This window comes from Plecotus auritus, assembly GCF_963455305.1.
Source record: "Plecotus auritus genome assembly, chromosome: 12".
NCBI lineage: Eukaryota > Metazoa > Chordata > Mammalia > Chiroptera > Vespertilionidae > Plecotus > Plecotus auritus.
This window is the reverse complement of record NC_137778.1, coordinates 34,812,067-34,829,093: the sequence shown is the minus strand read 5'-3', so window position 1 is coordinate 34,829,093 and position 17,027 is coordinate 34,812,067.

The window sequence follows — 17,027 nt, the reverse complement described above, 5'->3', positions numbered from 1 at the left end:
TCCTCCATTGCCGGGGAAACCCAAGCCTCCCTCCTGCTCTCTGTGGCAGTAGCCATCTTGGTTGGGTTTATTTGCATATTCACTCCTGATTGGCTGGTGGGTGTGGCTGGTGGGCATGGCTTGTGGGTGTAGCGGAGTGAGGGTTAATTTGCATATTACTCTTTTATTAGATAGGATTATTACAATTGTTCCTCTTTTTTCCCCCCATAGCTCCCCTCCACCTGGTTACCACCCCCACCTCTGCCCTTACCGCCCCCACCACTGACCTCATCCATAGGTGTACAATTTTTGTCCAGGCTCTTCCCGCACCCCCCACACCCCTTTTCCCCCGAGAATTGTCAGTCTACTCCGTTTCTATGCCCCTGATTCTATTATATTCACCAGTTTATTCTGTTCATCAGATTTTTTATTCACTTGATTTTTAGATTCACTTGTTGATAGATATGTATTGTTCATCATTTTTATCTTTACCTTTTTCTTCTTCTTCCTCTTCTTAAAGAATACCTTTCAGCATTTCATATAATACTGGTTTGGTGGTGATGAACTCCTTTAGCTTTTTCTTATCTGTGAAGCTCTTTATCTGCCCTTCAATTCTGAATGATAGCTTTGCTGGGTAGAGTAATCTTGGTTGTAGGTTCTTGCTATTCATCACTTTGAATATTTCTTGCCACTCCCGTCTGGCCTGCATAGTTTCTGTTGAGAAATCAGCTGACAGTCATATGGGTGCTCCCCTGTAGGTAACTAACTGTTTTTCTCTTGCTGCTTTTAATATTCTCTCTTTGGCTTTTGCTCTTGGCATTTTAATTATGATGTGTCTTGGTGTGGTCCTCTTTGGATTCCTTTTGTTTGGGGTTCTGTGGGCTTCCTGGACTTGTAAGTCTATTTCTTTCACCAGGTGGGGGAAGTTTTCGGTCATTATTTCTTCAAATAGGTTTTCAGTATCTTGCTCTCTCTCTTCTTCTGGCACCCCCATAATTCTGATGTTGGTACGCTTGAAATTGTCCCAAAGGCTCCTTACACTCTCTTCATATTTTTGGATTCTTTTTTCTTTTTGCTTTTCCGGCAGAGGGTTTTTTGCTTCTTTGTATTTCATACCTTTGACTTGATTCTTGCGATCCTCTAGTCTGCTGTTAGATCTCTGTATAATATTTTTTATTTCAGTCAGTGTATGCTTAATTTCTAGTTGGTCCTTTTTCATATCCTTGAGGGTCTCGGTAAATTTATCGGCCTTTTCTAGAAAATTCTTGAAAAATCTTATAACCATGGTTTTGAACTCTATATCCAGTCGTTTGCTTTCCTCCATTTCTTTCATTTGTGATCTGTTTCTTTGTCTCCGCATTTTTGCTGCTTCCCTGAGTTGATAGAGAGGCTTTGTGTGCTAGGTGTCCTATAGGGCCCAGTGGCTCAGCCTCTCCAGTTGCCTGAGGTGGACACTCTTGGTGCACCCCTTTGTGGGCTGTGTGCACAGTCTTGTTGTAGTTAAGCCTTGATTGTTGTTGGTATCACTGGGAGGAATTGACCTCCAGGCCAATTGGCTGTGAGGATCAGCTGTGTCTACGCTGGGAGAACTTCTGTGCTGGAGACACCCTTATGAGACAAGACTTGCAAAAGCCTATGTGCTCAGCTTGGATGGGGCGGAGTCTCAGGGTGGAGCAGACAGCATTGGTTTCCTGTCAGCCCTGCCCTAATAGACCCCTGGGTCTCAGTGCCCCGTGGTAATCACTACAAGCACCTCTGAGAAAAAGCCGCCCTCGAGTTCCACCCACTGCCAGACAGTCCAGTTTCTCCCCGTATGAGTCTGGGTCCCCAGAGTCTCACCCGGAACTGGAGTTCAGCGCAGTCGGGAGCTTTTGTCTCCCTCACGCTTGAGAAAGCCAGCCGTGCACTCAGTTGCCAGTCCTCTCCGCGCACGTGCGTCTCGGTACCTCTGCCTCCTGAAGCTCCTCTGAGTCTCGGTGTGCTTTTCTCTTTCCTTCTAGTTGTAGAATTTCCACTCAGCCAGCCTTCCTGTGGTTCTGGATGATGTCTGTTTTGTCTTTTACTTGTAGTTTTGAAATTGTTGTTTGAGGCAGCAGTTTAGGTGTTTACCTATGCTGCCATCTTGGTTTCTCTCGCTGGTTTTAGCATAAAGGCTTTCCCCTTGGCACTCAAACTGTGAGTGCAAGGCTTGAGGTTCTGAAGGAAAGGAAGACGTGGGTGTGGATGGCAGTGACTGTGTGCCTGAAACCAAAGGGCACGAACAAAGAGCAGCTGCAGGGTAAGAACCTGCTCCAGTTTATTCAAAGTGCTCGATTCTCTCTGTGGGCTGCTGACTGGAGCGAGATCTGGAATCCACCTCCCAGCCTCCACCTATGCAGACTGAAGCCCAGAAGACAGGCGTGGGAAGGAGCCAAAGGCTTCTACTCTGAGGTTGTTCCAACTGGATTCCCAAGAATAAACTGAAAAATCTCAGAGAGTGCCACTGCCAGGTGACGAGAGAGGGTTAGGAGAATGTCATTCCCTGGGACCAAATTTCCCCTCTCTGTTAATGGGACTGAGTGGCCTTTGGGGGAAATAGCATAGAAGGGAGCTGCATGACCCTTTGCCCTGTAGGGGGATGTTTGCAAAGACCGCATTGCTTGGGAAGAATGAGATCACCCTGAAGAAGGCCTAATTAATAAAATATCAAAGTCTTGAGGTCTCATGGCTGAGGCAGGCAAATGGGATTAACAAAATGTATAGATTTTAGCATTCTGCATAGATTAATTAAACCAGACCACTGTCCACAATATTGGCCCCATACTGCCTGCTGGAACATCAGTGGTTTTCAGTGTCTGTCTGCGGAGAGGATTGTCAAAATCCTATGATTGAAAGGAATAAAATGAGACCATGAAATAATCTGCATAAAATTTCAATTGGAGAAATGTGGAAGCAGCATGACTTGTGTTTAGGCCTAGATGTTGTTAACAAATAGACTTTGAAAACTAACATATAATTCCATAAAGCAAGAAAATAACAAAGGGAGCGGCCTGCCCACAGCCCTGGGAGCCAATCCCAGCTGGTGCCACTGGGGTCGCCCTCTCTGGAGGGGAGGGGCGAATGGCCTGGCGGACTTGCTTGTGCACTGGCTGGCCTTTTCCCAAGTTCACGTGTCCAGAGGCAAGTCTCTCCAAGGATTGTTTCTTATTTAGAAATGGGGACATTCTTGGAAAGTGCAGACTGAAATAATCACTTGAAATGGCATCATGTAAAGTCCATTCCACTGAAGCTCTGAACTCTCATCATGTAAATAATTTCTGTGTCTCTTTTATAATAAACTATTATTACAAAACCACCTCCCCCCACCCTCACCCCCCCCCCAAAAAAAAAAAGAAAGAAGAAGAAAATAACGAAGGTTGATGGCATGAATCTAGGCTGGTATTTCCCTAACTTCAGTCATTCCCATGCTACCACCTTCAACATTTTGGCCATTTCTTTGTACTTAATGTTTTTCTTTAAACTGATGTGCACTTTATACTTATACACACCCTTTTAAAGAAGAAAACTTTGTATCACGACTCTAAAAAGAAAACCAGTATCTCTTGGGCATAAATTGGAGATAACAATAAAAAGTATTTGTGTAACGAAAACCAAAAGAATGTTATAGAACACTAGCTAGATACTACATCCCCAAGTCTCAGCCTGAGGCTAGCTCTCTCTTTTCAAAAGGGAGATTAGCAAGTGACAGACCACATGGAAAGGTGTCAGCAGGCCAGAGAGAGAACTGGAAGTGAAAACTCATGTGTGACTCAGTGCCGTTTAATGCCAGTGTCTGGGCACCACGGAGAAGAGCCATCTCCAGTTCGACTTATGCTCCAGTCACGGGGGGTGTGCTGTCCATTTTGGGAAACACAGTTCCTGACCATCGTAAGGAGATGTAAACCTCATTCACCCTGAATGGAGAAGACATCAGATGGGGAAAGAAGGAGGCATTAAAAAAGTCTAAAAAGCAGATTGGAAAAACTATGAAGCCAAAACAAAGCAAGAGCATGAAAGAAGCTGAGAGGATGAGCTTATGTTTGAATTAAACAAAGAACACTAACAAAAGAAGCAAAGCGCTTGAAAGACCAAAAGTGGCTAGGAAGTGACATCACCTCCAATCAAGACCAGCGTGAGCAGAAATGCAGAAAGTTATCACATAAGCATGTGGGCAAACTGCAGGCCATAGAACGGTCACTCATTGAGGGGTGATGGCAGGGGGGTGGGGGGTGAGGAGGTGGTGGAGGGATGGCCGACAGACACCGCTGACTGCTCCCTCAGGTCATCACATGATTGAAACAGCTGGCTGAAGCAGCAGGACCTGTTTGTTGCTGAGTCAGCTATTTCAGCTCCTTTAGAACAAACACATTCTGTATCCCTGCCTCCCACCCCCACCGAGGAAAAAAATGGGAATTTGCTCAGCTGAGTTTTACTTCTCAGAAAGCTGTTTTGCATGTGGACTGTGACTTGCCCATCACTTAATTTGTTTTTCTAAAAGGAAATAAAAGGTGATTTATAACTGGTAGGTTCAGTGGCCAGTGAGAGTGATAAAATTCCAAACCCAAACCCATTGGTATTCAGTACCTTTAGCTATTCTGCTATCTAATCTAGTTTACAGCAAAGCAAAGATGGGCCACTTGGGGCTCCCATAGTAGCCATTTATACCTCAGAAAATAATTTTTAATCATTAGAGCAGGGTAAATAAATAAAGACCAGTGAAGCTCAAGGTAAAAGCTATGTGGCGGTCACATCAGAAGCTACGCATATGCTAACTAACATAAAACTGTGTTGTGTTGCTTTTAAAATTCCACCATCTGGGTTATAACAGTGACTCAACATAATAAACATAAACATGTAATACTGTACTTCATATATATAATATAATATATGTAAATATATATTTTAAGCTTCAAAATAGTGTTTCTCAAGTACTGGTCCAAATGTGATTTTCTGAATTTTCAAAGTCCCTTCCAATTTTGGTGTGTCCTCACATTGACAGAATGAAGCAGAATTGTTAGGGGCAGAAATAGAATATTGGGGACCAGCTACAATCAGGAGAAATTTTAATTATGCTCTGTTAACCGTGATGGTTCTGTTCTGATTAGGAAGCACATGCTAACCTCGATGAGAATTGTATGCCCTGGGACATGCGAGCTAGCATCGGAATGCAGTCCACCCCCTGTCCGGAGAACTCTATCATTATGGAAAGATTTACAACCTCGTGGCTCAAACAATCTAGTCCAGGAGGCACCTGCTCTTTATAACCTCCAGCCCCTATTACCTGTAATCTGGTGCCGGGGCGCCCACCCTCCTGTGACACACCCCTGTCCAGCCCGCATGACCTGTAACCTGTAATGATTATCCCATGCCCACATCCCCATGCCTGTAATTCCTACTTTCCCACGTAATCTTCGTCCTTCTACCCAATATAAGCAGCGGGCTTATGATGGGGTGCAGAGCAGATTTTTGTGGATGACCTGCTGCTCTCCCACACTGCCGGCAGGATTGGAATAAACACTCATATATGATTTAACCCCGTTTCTGCTTAAGTGGCCAAGTAGTGACCGGCAGGCCGGACCCCTTGGTTGTCCCGTTAACAAAAGCACTTACCAGGAACCTGCACTAAGCTCAGTGGCCTCTCTGTAGGCGCTATTGTTTTTATAACAATCTGTGGTTTTCATAAAATATGATTCCATTTGTTTTATAAATGATTAAAATGAGGCTCAGCAAGCATCTTGTCTGAGCTGGTCTTAGGGTACCTCTGCTTTTTGTGTTTTTTTTTTAAATATATTTTATTGATTTTTAACAAAGAGGAAGGGAGAGGGATAGAGAGTTAGAAAAATCACTGAGAGAGAAACATCGATCAGCTGCCTCCTGCACACCTCCCACTGGGGATGTGCCCGCAACCAAGGTACATGCCCTTGACCGGAATCGAACCTGGGACCTTTCAGTCCGCAGGCCGACCCTCTATCCACTGAGCCAAACCGGTTAGGGCTTAGAGTACCTTTGTCATAAAAATCTCAGAGATTTAGCTTAAAGGTTTTTTGACGCAAAGAGTAACTTTTTTATTTTTAAATCCTAGCCCCGGGCCCACTGGACCCTCATGAGGAGGAAAGCATCTGTGTGATCGCATTGCTGGGTGCTGCCTGCTGAGATGGTTTTCTCACACTTGAGCCAGAAGTGGCCTGCTCTGAACTACAGCAGGTCGGGCATCCACGGGGATCTGCCTGTGGATAAACCCCTGTGAAGGGCCAGGCTGACTCCCTTTGAGTCCCGCCCCTTGATTGGCAGCATCAGGGAGTGTATTTAGTGGAGCGCTTCATTCACAGCGGAAGACGCTGCAGTGAGCCTCTGAAATGCAGCCCTCGCTGGAGGTGCCCTTTCCTGGAGGGCAGGCCCGCCAGACAAGAAGCGATTCAGGGCTTGGATTTCAAGTTTCCAAAAAATGTCTTGAAATTCTTTTTTCAAGAGGGACATAAATACCCTATTACTGGCATATAATTTGATGAGCAGTAACAGGGACTCTAATCCCCTCTCCTTTTGTAACTTTATAGCTTCCACATTATTTTTTAGAGGTTTCAATATATCATCTCTTGAGGACCCTGTAGATTTTAATTATCAAAGCCGCTACATCAGTTTTTGCCCGAAGCAGAGTGACCTTATTTTATCACTGAAACAAAGCCCAGAGCTTGGTCCCAGTGGCGGGCAGTTAACAGGTCATTCCATAAAGATTTATATATACTTTGTGGACAGAGAAGAATTTCAAAGAGGGTGAGTCAAACTATGAACTCACTTATCTTTAATCACTTCAGGCAATTTAGGATTTACTTCAATTAGAGGCTGCATCCTGGCTAAATGGGGTTTGTTTTTGCGAAGGTTCCAAAAAACACTGTCATTAAACAATTTAGAGAATAGCAAATTCAGCAACTCAGTTTAATCTACCTGCAGGGGGAACAAAAACAAAAACCAGGTTTCTTTTGTTTGAGCATGAAGGTAGCTTCCCTGTGGGCCTAGAGAATCAGGCAGTGTTTCATAATTGCATTTATACACCTGTCATAGGAAATATTATCCAAAGTGAAAGCAAAACCTTGGACAGAAATAGCTGGGTGTTGGAAAGAGGGGGATGTGTGTAGGAGAGGGTGTGCGCCCCGATCTTTTAGATTCACTGACAGCAGTATCAACCCAGCTCCCAGCCCACTTTGCTGCTGTGAGATTCTTGAGGGGGAAAAAAAAAATCTGCAATTAAAATTCTCAAGTTCTACATCCCTGGTCCCACACCCACTATTCTCTTCTCTCAAAAAATCTGTTGCCAGTGCTTTCGCTATGATCCTCTCTCGTGGGGGTTTTCTCTCTGGAATAGCAGCGAAATCAGGAAAATATCTTGCCCACAGCTCACTGCTCCGGTGACCACCTTGAGGCCAGCCAGGGGCCCACAGAGGCCATCGCTTTGACAGGCAGCTTCCCACGTCACCATTAACCTCATGCAGAAAAATGAAAATGGGAAACGCAGTGATATTTTATTCCGTTTTCTGCTCCTCGTTCTAGAAAATAGAACCAAGGCAACATATGATTGGAATAAAACAAGGTTATTCTTAGCAAATAAACAGTCCACATGCAGAATCAGTACACAATTTGGTTTAGAGAGTATTCTGAAAAGACATTCACTGGTCATTCTTCACCTTGCTATCAGTGAGGCCCGGGATGGGGTGAGCAGAGAGGAAAGTCATAAATGATTGACATTTAGAGAATAGGCCTCATTATTCTCGTTTTGAAAATAGCCTTGGGATGAATATAAGCTTTACAAATAAGGTTGTCATTACAGAGAGAAGTATCCTTTAAGCATATTTTGGATGAGATATGAGGAAATGTGATTGTTAGGATGTTTTGAGATGATTAGATTAAGACCACTAGCATTTTCTGCAAGATAGGATGTCCTTTGTCCACAATATAAAGCCCCGAGCACCTTTGCTCTTAGGGAGGGAGATCAGGAGGGGGTGGGTCTCAACGTGAGACACACACCAGGCACAATGGAATGGAAGTGACAGCCTGCCACCAAATAGAATGTCTTGGCCCGAGACAGTGAATACATGTCCCTAATCACCTGCCTTATTCCTCGCTCTTTCGCCCCCAAAGCTCCTACTGTCGGTTAATAGTCTCTTGCACCTGCCTGAATGGCTGTGTCCCCTCAGTGGGGCAGTGTGCTGGGGCCGGCGTGCCTACAGGAGCAGAGAGAGGAGTCCCCCCATCATGATCCTGCCATGACGTTACATTGCTCCCTTCACTGTGGGATGGTCCAGGGCCAGGCCCCCTACAATTCTGGCATCATGCGAATCAACAGTATCACCCAGCTCAGCACACTTCGAGGTGCTGCGTGGCTCAGGGACTAGAAAAGCTCAGCTTCAGCCGAAACCGGTTTGGCTCAGTGGATAGAGCGTCGGCCTGTGGACTGAAGGGTCCCAGGTTCAATTCTGGTCAAGGGCATGTACCTTGGTTGTGGGCACATCCCCAGCGGGGGGTGTGCAGGAGGCAGCTGATTGATGTTTCTCTCTCATCGATGTTTCTGACTCTCTGTCCCTCTCCCTTCCTCTCTGTAAAATATCAATAAAATATATTTAAAAAAAAAAAAAAGAAAGAAAGAAAAGCTCAGCTTCAGAGGACGAGACTCCAGAATGAGACGGAAGGCAGATGGGGCTGGACCTGTCCGGCCAGTGGGAGAGAGGCTGGCATCTTAGGTGGCAGTTCAGTGCAGTGTTGTGAGTCCAGGCTGTGTGGTTAGACAGTCTGCTTCCTAACTAACCCACTAATGTTAGGCACATTTCTAAACCTCGACAGTTTCAGTGGCAGCACCGAGTTCCCTTATTTCAAAAATGGAAGAACTAGGTTCTGGTAATTACAAGAGATAGCATGTACAAATGGTCTGGCATGTAGCAAGCACTCAATAAATGTTAGATATTGTCATCAAAAGCAAACTAGATTCACAATATATGTAAGTCAAACCATTATGCTGTATACCTTACACTTACACAGTGATGTATGTCAATTACATCTCAATAAAACTGGAGACATTGGTCCTGGCCCATGTGGCTCAGTTGGCTGAGCATCCTTCTCCCATGCACTGAGAAGTTGCCAGTTCGGTTCCAGGTCAGGGCACATGCCCAGGTTGTACAACCTGGGCTCAATACCCAGTAGGGGATGTGCAGGAGGCAGCTGATCGATGTTTCTCTCTCTCTCCCCCTCTCCCTTTCTCTCTCTCTCAATAAAAACACATTTTAAAAAACTAGAAACATTGAGTAAAATAAATAAAAAACAGTAATATACAGTAAGTTTTTTTTAAAAGAGTGAACATACACAGTTTCCAAATGGCATCTGATGGGTGGCTGATGTTTTTTTGCTCCTGAGCCCACGCTCTCGGATGGACAAGCGGAGGGGCACATTCAGCTGGGCTTTCTGTTATGTCTTAGCTTCAGTTCTGCAAATGTTGATTTTGTGTTGGATTAATTCCTGTGCAGAGGAGCTGGCATGAAAGTAGTCTGAGCTCTCACTTGGCCATTTTCCCTTTATGCTCTACCTGGTCACTACAAGCTGTCTGATGAATATTAATGAAGCGGCATTAGTAAATGTCTACCTGAGAGAATTGCAGAGTGGTAACCTCTGACCTTTCATCCTGTCTCCCCCGTTGGCTGGGTTTTGAGAGTGACAATTATGGTTGTAACATCAATTTTTATTAATAAGGAAAGAGACAGAATTAGGAAAATGAAAGGCTTGGGTGCAATCGGCTGCGCTGCTTTGTAAAACGTGCATTAACTATTAACATTAACTTTGTTCTGGGCCCCGTGCCAGCTGCTTTCCTCATGCTCTGCCCTTTAGTCGCTGCAAGAGCCTCCGTAGAAGTTATCTGAGCCCTGCTATCCTGAGGATCAGAGAAGTCGAGTAACCTACTCCAAGTTACACAGCGGCAATTGGCAGGGCCCTACGCCATCATTAGCTCCATCCAACTATCCATCCACCCCTTAAATATTTTTGGAGTGTCTGCTAGGTGTGATTCACTATTCTAGGTGCTGGGGACATAATGTGGAGCCAGAGAGACCCAATCCTGCTCCTCGCTGAGCTCCCAGCCTCTCGAGGGCGGCTGACAAACAGACAATTGTGATTTGTTACGACAGAGAGTGTGGGGTGGTGTAGGCATTCCAGGCAGGCAAACCCAGCCTCTGCTAAGGCCCCGGGACAAAGATGAACAAGGCACTTTGGGGAACTGCAAGGAATTCACTGAGGTGTTAAATGTTATATGATAAATAAAGGCACAGGCAGGGGACTGTGGGTGCTCAGGGAAGGGGATCATATCTCTGCTCGGGCTGATTTGAGTTTACTTGACAGATTGTGCTGTCTGACTCTGGTGTCATCCAAAGCAGTAATAATGGGCTCTGAGGAGGAGGATGTGTTTTCTCTGATTATAATTGTCCACGACAACACGGGACTGAAGGTTTCTCCAGGGTTACTCTGTGCTCCTGTGCCACAGCAGAACACAGGGGCAGCCCTGCCTGGGCCACAGCACATCAGCTTCACCGGACAAGTGGCCGAAACAAGACACAGCATGTGTACGTAGGCCCAGGGCGAGGTCTTGATGTCCTGGAGGGCAAAACATGTCTCCTAATCACATGGCCTGACCTTGCCCCCTAACACTGTGTGCCAGACTGTGTTCTTTTTTTTTTTTTTAATATATTTTGATTTTTTACAGAGAGCAAGGGAGAGGGAGAGAGAATTAGAAACACCGATGAGAGAGAAACATCAATCAGCTGCCTCCTGCACACCCCGCACTGGGATATGCCCGCAACCAAGGCACATGCCCTTGACCGGAATCGAACCTGGGACCCTCCAGTCCGCAGGCCGACGCTCTATCCGCTGAGCCAAACCAGTTAGGGCCAGACTGTGTTCTTGAGCTGCACAGATTCCGACTCACTGAGACTTCATAACAACCCTATGAGGGTGGAGCAATCACCCCTGATGCTTCAGTCGAGAAAAATGAGGCACGGAGAGCTTAAGACGCCCATGCTTTCACACCGGTAGGAGCCAGAACCAGAATGTAAACCCCGGGTCGCGTGGTTCTAGAGTCTATGCTCTTATTCATGGTCCTGTATCCTCTTCCTCCAACTGTCAGAAGTATATTCAAATTGCTAAAAGTTCATGCAATCATCTATGTTAAGTATGGAGGATGAGCCATGGTTCCATTTCCTGGCAGTATATGAATTAAAGCCATTTACGGGCAACCTCGTGGGTAAAGCTACCACCACCCACACTCGCCCCCAGTACTTTTGACTCATCACTTCTACACCTTCGCCAAACAACCAGATGTTGTCAAGCTTGTTACTTTCAGGGGAGCAGTAAGCAAAGGTGAATCCTGGCTCCACGGAAGTGCAGTCACTGCCTGTAAGTAGGTGCTTTTTTTCGCTCAAGTCTGAGCCCTGGCTCCTCCTTCGATCGCCCCAGAAAGGCTCAGCCTTAGGGGGTGGTGGTGACGCTGCAGCAGCCTGTTGTTCCCAGGGAAGCACCTTAAGGTTCATGACACCATCACACCCCCCTCCAGGAGATTCTGATTAAGTGTCTCAGGGAAAGGCTGGGTATGCAGATTCAAAAAAAAAAAAAACAAACCCACACCAACTCCATGGGTAATTATGATCGAACCAATGGAACTGGTCACCATGTGGGGCTCGTTAATATGCTGGTCAACAGAGAAAGGTGAAGAATGCCTGACACCAGTCATGATGACGATGGTGATGGTGATGATGATGATGATAAATTAAATGAATGAATGAAGTAATACTTCCATGAAGCCTTGGGATTTAGATGATCCCAGACGATTAGGCTCATTCATTAGAACTAAACAGAGCTCCCTGCCTTTGCTGTGCCACAGTCTTGTCAAGAGACCCATCCCTTTAATGGGAAGTTATAACCTGGGACCTCTGTGTCCCTTTCCCATAACCAGCGTGCCACTCTGTGCCTTTTGGTCCCTCTTCCCTACAGGTTTTACTCAGATTGCTCCCCAGTACTAGGTAGTTTGCGTGCTTACCTTGAGATTAGGGGTTCCACCCCAGCTCTGCTTTTATCTGCACAGGAATGTCTGCTTCTCTTGTTACATTAGCCTAAGTGAACCTGAGGTCCACGAGATCATTTTCCTCTCTGCCTACCAGAATCGCTGGTAGAGAAGGAGGTCTGTTCAGATGCAGAGAACAATTCTGTATGAAATAGCAAGAGAGACATGGGAGGGGTCATTTTCCCCAAAATTCATAAAAACAAGGTCATCAACGTCTTGTGGGGACACTGTGGATGTTTTGCTGAAAAATAAAAGACAGCACTAAAGACCTTTCCAGGTTCCTTGTTATTACGTTATTATAATGATTAACAGTGCTACTGTGGAAATGATACAATTCACTATTTTCCTGATGGTGCCGATTCTATCTTCAAATCTTGAATCTTTCTCTGTAGCGTGTATAAATCTTGAGCATTCTTTACATCTGCTGGTTTATCGATTCCTTCCTCCCTCACCAATTCATTTCCTTCCTTCCTTCCTTCCTCCCTCCCTCCCTCCCTCCCTCCCTTCCTCTCATGCATATATATTTCCAGGAAGTACAAAGATTTGAAGAAAAAAATTACCACCAAACACACACAAAGAACCCCTTAACTTTAATACATATGTGGTTTAACTGGAAATATAAAGAACTATAATTTTATTGCCATGGCCTAATTTTGTCCATGCTGTTTAAAACTAACAAGTTATGATTTTAGAAAATATCAGAAAAGCAAAGTGCAGCAGCTCTATTATCTTACACTAGTAGCCCTGCGCACAAATCTGTGTGCCAGTAGCTTGCCAGTAGCTCGCTGCCCTGCCCTCCTGTAGCTCCCTCCGCCCCCCGCCCTCCCCTCATAGCTTGCTGCCCTGTCCCCTCCTGTAGCTCTCCGCTGCCAGCTTGTAGCTCACTGCCCCACCATCCTGCTGATCCGTGATCCGGTGGTTACTCGGTTGGTCGTTACGCTTCACGGCGTAATGACCATTTGCATATTACATCTTTATTATATAGGATTATAGGGAAGAGGCACCCCACATCTTGATAGCAGGCCCTCTGTGATTTTAGCATTTCTCCACTAATGGAGAGATGTCTACATAGCATGTGGCACCCAAATCATTCTTTAGGTTGAGCGTCAGAGCAACTGGCCCAGAAGGAGAAGCCCACTCACTGTTTTGCTTGCACTGCCCCTGCCTGAATGCAGAGGGCTGCAGAAGCAATGTGGTCTGAGGCAAAATTGTACAATAATGGCTTGCAATATACAACTGACTCCATGTGTGAAATATAATGCAATATTAGCTCTCAAAAAAGGTTTCGTCTTCTCTTTAAAAACATGTCCTTGCCATCATTTAGGAGGCAATACTAGGGTAGCATATCTCATTATGGTTCTCTTACTCTCAGAAAACTTCCAGTCTGCTGACTCCCAGTCAGATTCCTTCTACAATTCCAAAAGTTTCTAGGCCCTTAGAGCAGCCCTGTTCTGGATTCCAGGCTCAAGCTTTACTAGATGCGGTAAATGTTTCACTGAAATTGCACAGCACGTCTGGAACTTTAAAACGAAATCTTATTTGCATTTTGAAATGGCTTTAGAAAAAATACAGTACAAAATCTTAACATTCATAATAGGAAATCTATAAGTCCTTCCCACCTTTTTCATGCTTGAAGCTACTAGGTAAAGTGCCTTTGTAAAAATAGCTCCTTAATTTTCAGTACTTATTAAGTGACCTCAGTTTGGCTATATAATAGGTACACGGCTCCCAACTTCAGTCAATGCAAGAATCATTGTTTGTGGAAGGATAAACACACATCATAAACTCACACAATAGTTTAAGGTAATTAATAACGAGCAGAAAAAAAAGGAGCTATGTACTACGAAATCTATGGCTCTCTGTAAGAATTCACAGGTCATCAGATTGGATTTACTTGTCCTTAATACAAGCTGTGCCCTAAGGAAAGTCATGACTAGCTTATTTCTTCAGTAGGTAGGCATAGAGGTGTGTTTGAATACTCATTATGTATAGAAAAGTATGAAAATATGGAATAAAATAGAAATAATCTTAAAGGACTATTACTATTATGTGGAAGTGGTTATTTAGAATAGACACATTTTTTGGGGGGGATATTGTTAAAGTATAATTTCCCCCAGGTTATTGAAACATCCCCTAAGCACCAAAAGTTTAAAATAGAATTTTTGAGTGTTCATTTTGTTGAACTTTTTGAGAGACATCTTTTCAAATTGATTTACATTGTATTTTGAATATAATTTAAGTCTTTAAAATTTTTTATTGATTGATTTTAGAGAGAGGAAGGGGAAGAGAGAGAGAGAGACAGACATCGATTTGTTGTTCCACTTATTTGCGTTCATTGGTTGATTCTTGTATATACTCTGACCAGGAATTCACCCTGCAACCTTGGCATATTGGGGCAATGCTCTAACCCAGTGGTCGTCAAACTCATTAGTCAACAGAGCCAAATATCAACAGTACAACGATTGAAATTTCTTTTGAGAGCCAAAGTTTTTAAACTTAAACTTCTTCTAACGCCACTTCTTCAAAATAGACTCGCCCAGGCCGTGGTATTTTGTGGAAGAGCCACACTCAAGGGGCCAAAGAGCCGCATATGGCTCGCGAGCCGCAGTTTGCCGACCACTGCTCTAACCAACTGAGCTACCGGGGCCAGTTTAATTTAACTTTTTTAATGAGCCAGTTTGAATGTCAAAATTGAGAGGCTGAGAGTTAAATGATATAATCAGAAACAAGGGATCAGTATCACTTTCCTCCCCAAAGCCCTGCTCTTCCTCCTCATTACCATGCATCAAATTTTCTAGGGCAGGAATATGGATACTACCTTTGATCCCCTCCCCTGCCACTCAATCAACTATGCTATCTGAATGCCTCTTGAAATGCTTACTCTTCTTCTTCACCAATGGTACTACTGTAGTTCAGGCCACTCATGTCTCTTGGTTAGATGGTAGAAAGAGCTTTTTAAACTGGTGTCCCTGGTTCTATGTAGTAGTCTGACCACCCTGAAGTCCATTATCCATTTTATAGCCAAAGTGATCCTTCTAAAAATGCATGTCTGATCTAAGCCTTCCTCTGCCTAAAACGCTTTAATGGCTTCCTATTGCTCTCGGAATAAAACCCAACTCCTTAATGTGGCCTCCTTGGAGGCCCTTCATGATTCTATCTCTATTAGCTCTGTTTTTGTCTGTTTGATCTAGCTGTGTCTGATAGATTGTTAAAGTCTCCCATTCAGATGATGGGCTTGTCGATTTCTCTTTGTAATTTTGGTGGTTTTATTTTCTGTAATTGAAAGCAATGTTATTAGGAACATTTAACTTCTTGGTAATGACCCTCTTTGTTTCTATTAATACATTTGGTTTAAAAGACTTTTTGAAATCTAATATTAATAATTTTTCATCGGTTTTCTTTTTTCTTTTTATATCCCTTTATATCCAGTATATCAGTGGTTTAGTTCTGTGTGTCTTTTGCTAGCATTATATACCTGAATATCATTTTATACCAATCTGATATTCTTTTTTTAAAAAATATATTTCATTGATTTTTTTAGAGAGAGGGAGAGGGATAGAGTTAGAAACATCGGTCAGAGAGAAACATTGATCAGGTGCCTCCTGCACACTCCCTACTGGGAATGTGCCCGCAACCAAGGTACATGCCCTAGACCGGAATCGAACCTGGGACCCTTCAGTCCGCAGGCCGACACTCTAACCACTGAGCCAAACCAGTTAGGGCCTGATAATCTTTTAATAAGAAATTTAAATCTCTTTAGTTTTGTGTTTGCTGTTATATTGGTACTTAATTCTACTATTGTCTTTTGTGTGTGTTGTGTTTGGCATGCCTTTCTTTTCATTTTTTTTTCTCCTTTTATCTTCTATATAGAATGATTAGTTTTCTATATCAAATTTCCCTAACCCTTGGCCACATTTTTCTCGCTGAGGTTTTAGAAGTTCTGTATCAACTTTTTATTAATATAAAGTTTCTTATAAAGTATTCAGACAAAGTCATTATTTTTATACCTCTCCCAAACGTGACAAAGGCCTTAGCATGCTTTAACTACCCATTGTGTATTTCCATTCTTCTTATTTATTTATTTTTTTTTTTTAAACAGTAGAGTAGTGAACCGCATCCAGCATGGCCAGGGGTGAACCTGAGGAGGGGCGGTGAAGGATTAAAGAAGACAGACAAGAGAATACAGTTGGGACCAGGTGGGATCGCTGTGCCTGGATGCGGCAACAGTGACACAGCCTGTAAGCTGAAGCTTTATTTTATAGTCAGATCACACAAAGCAAAACAAGGGCAAGATGTTTACAATGTTCATTTCAAATCTGCTTCTTTGCTGCTGTTGCCATTCTCTGAACTCTGTCAAGTCTTGTTTCGGCAGCACTTGCTGCACCCCCCGCACCCCCACCCCCGAAGCCCACATCCCTTGCCTACCTCGGACTGCAGGGTCCGACTATAAGATCAAGCTGACAGCCACAGCCTTTTGGCTATAATTGTGCTGGGAGGGTTTTGCCCCCCCACGCTGGGCCTTGTATGTGGCTTTGCCACAAGTCAGTCTGAGGCTTGAACCTGTCCAAATGCTGTAGCCGCTCTCCACAGAGTAGTTATTTTTAATTCTACCATCACGTTTTATTTATTTCTTCCCTCACCAGTACCTCTTGTATGCTTTCTCTCTGGGCTTCTTTTTCTTACTGGTAGAAGTACATTCCTCGGTAGTTCTTTGGGTGTAGGTCTGAGAGTGTTAAACTCTTAGTCTTTTATGATTGAAATGTCTTTGTTTTGCTTTCTCCCTTAAATGACAGTTTATCTGGAAATCGAATTCTTGGTTGAGAGTGGTCCATTCAATATTTCTGAGATACTGCATTGTCATGTTTCTGCTGTTGCTTTTTAGCACTCTAGGTATAGTCCTTTTGTAGATAATCAATGTTTTCCCTTTGGTAACTTGAGATTT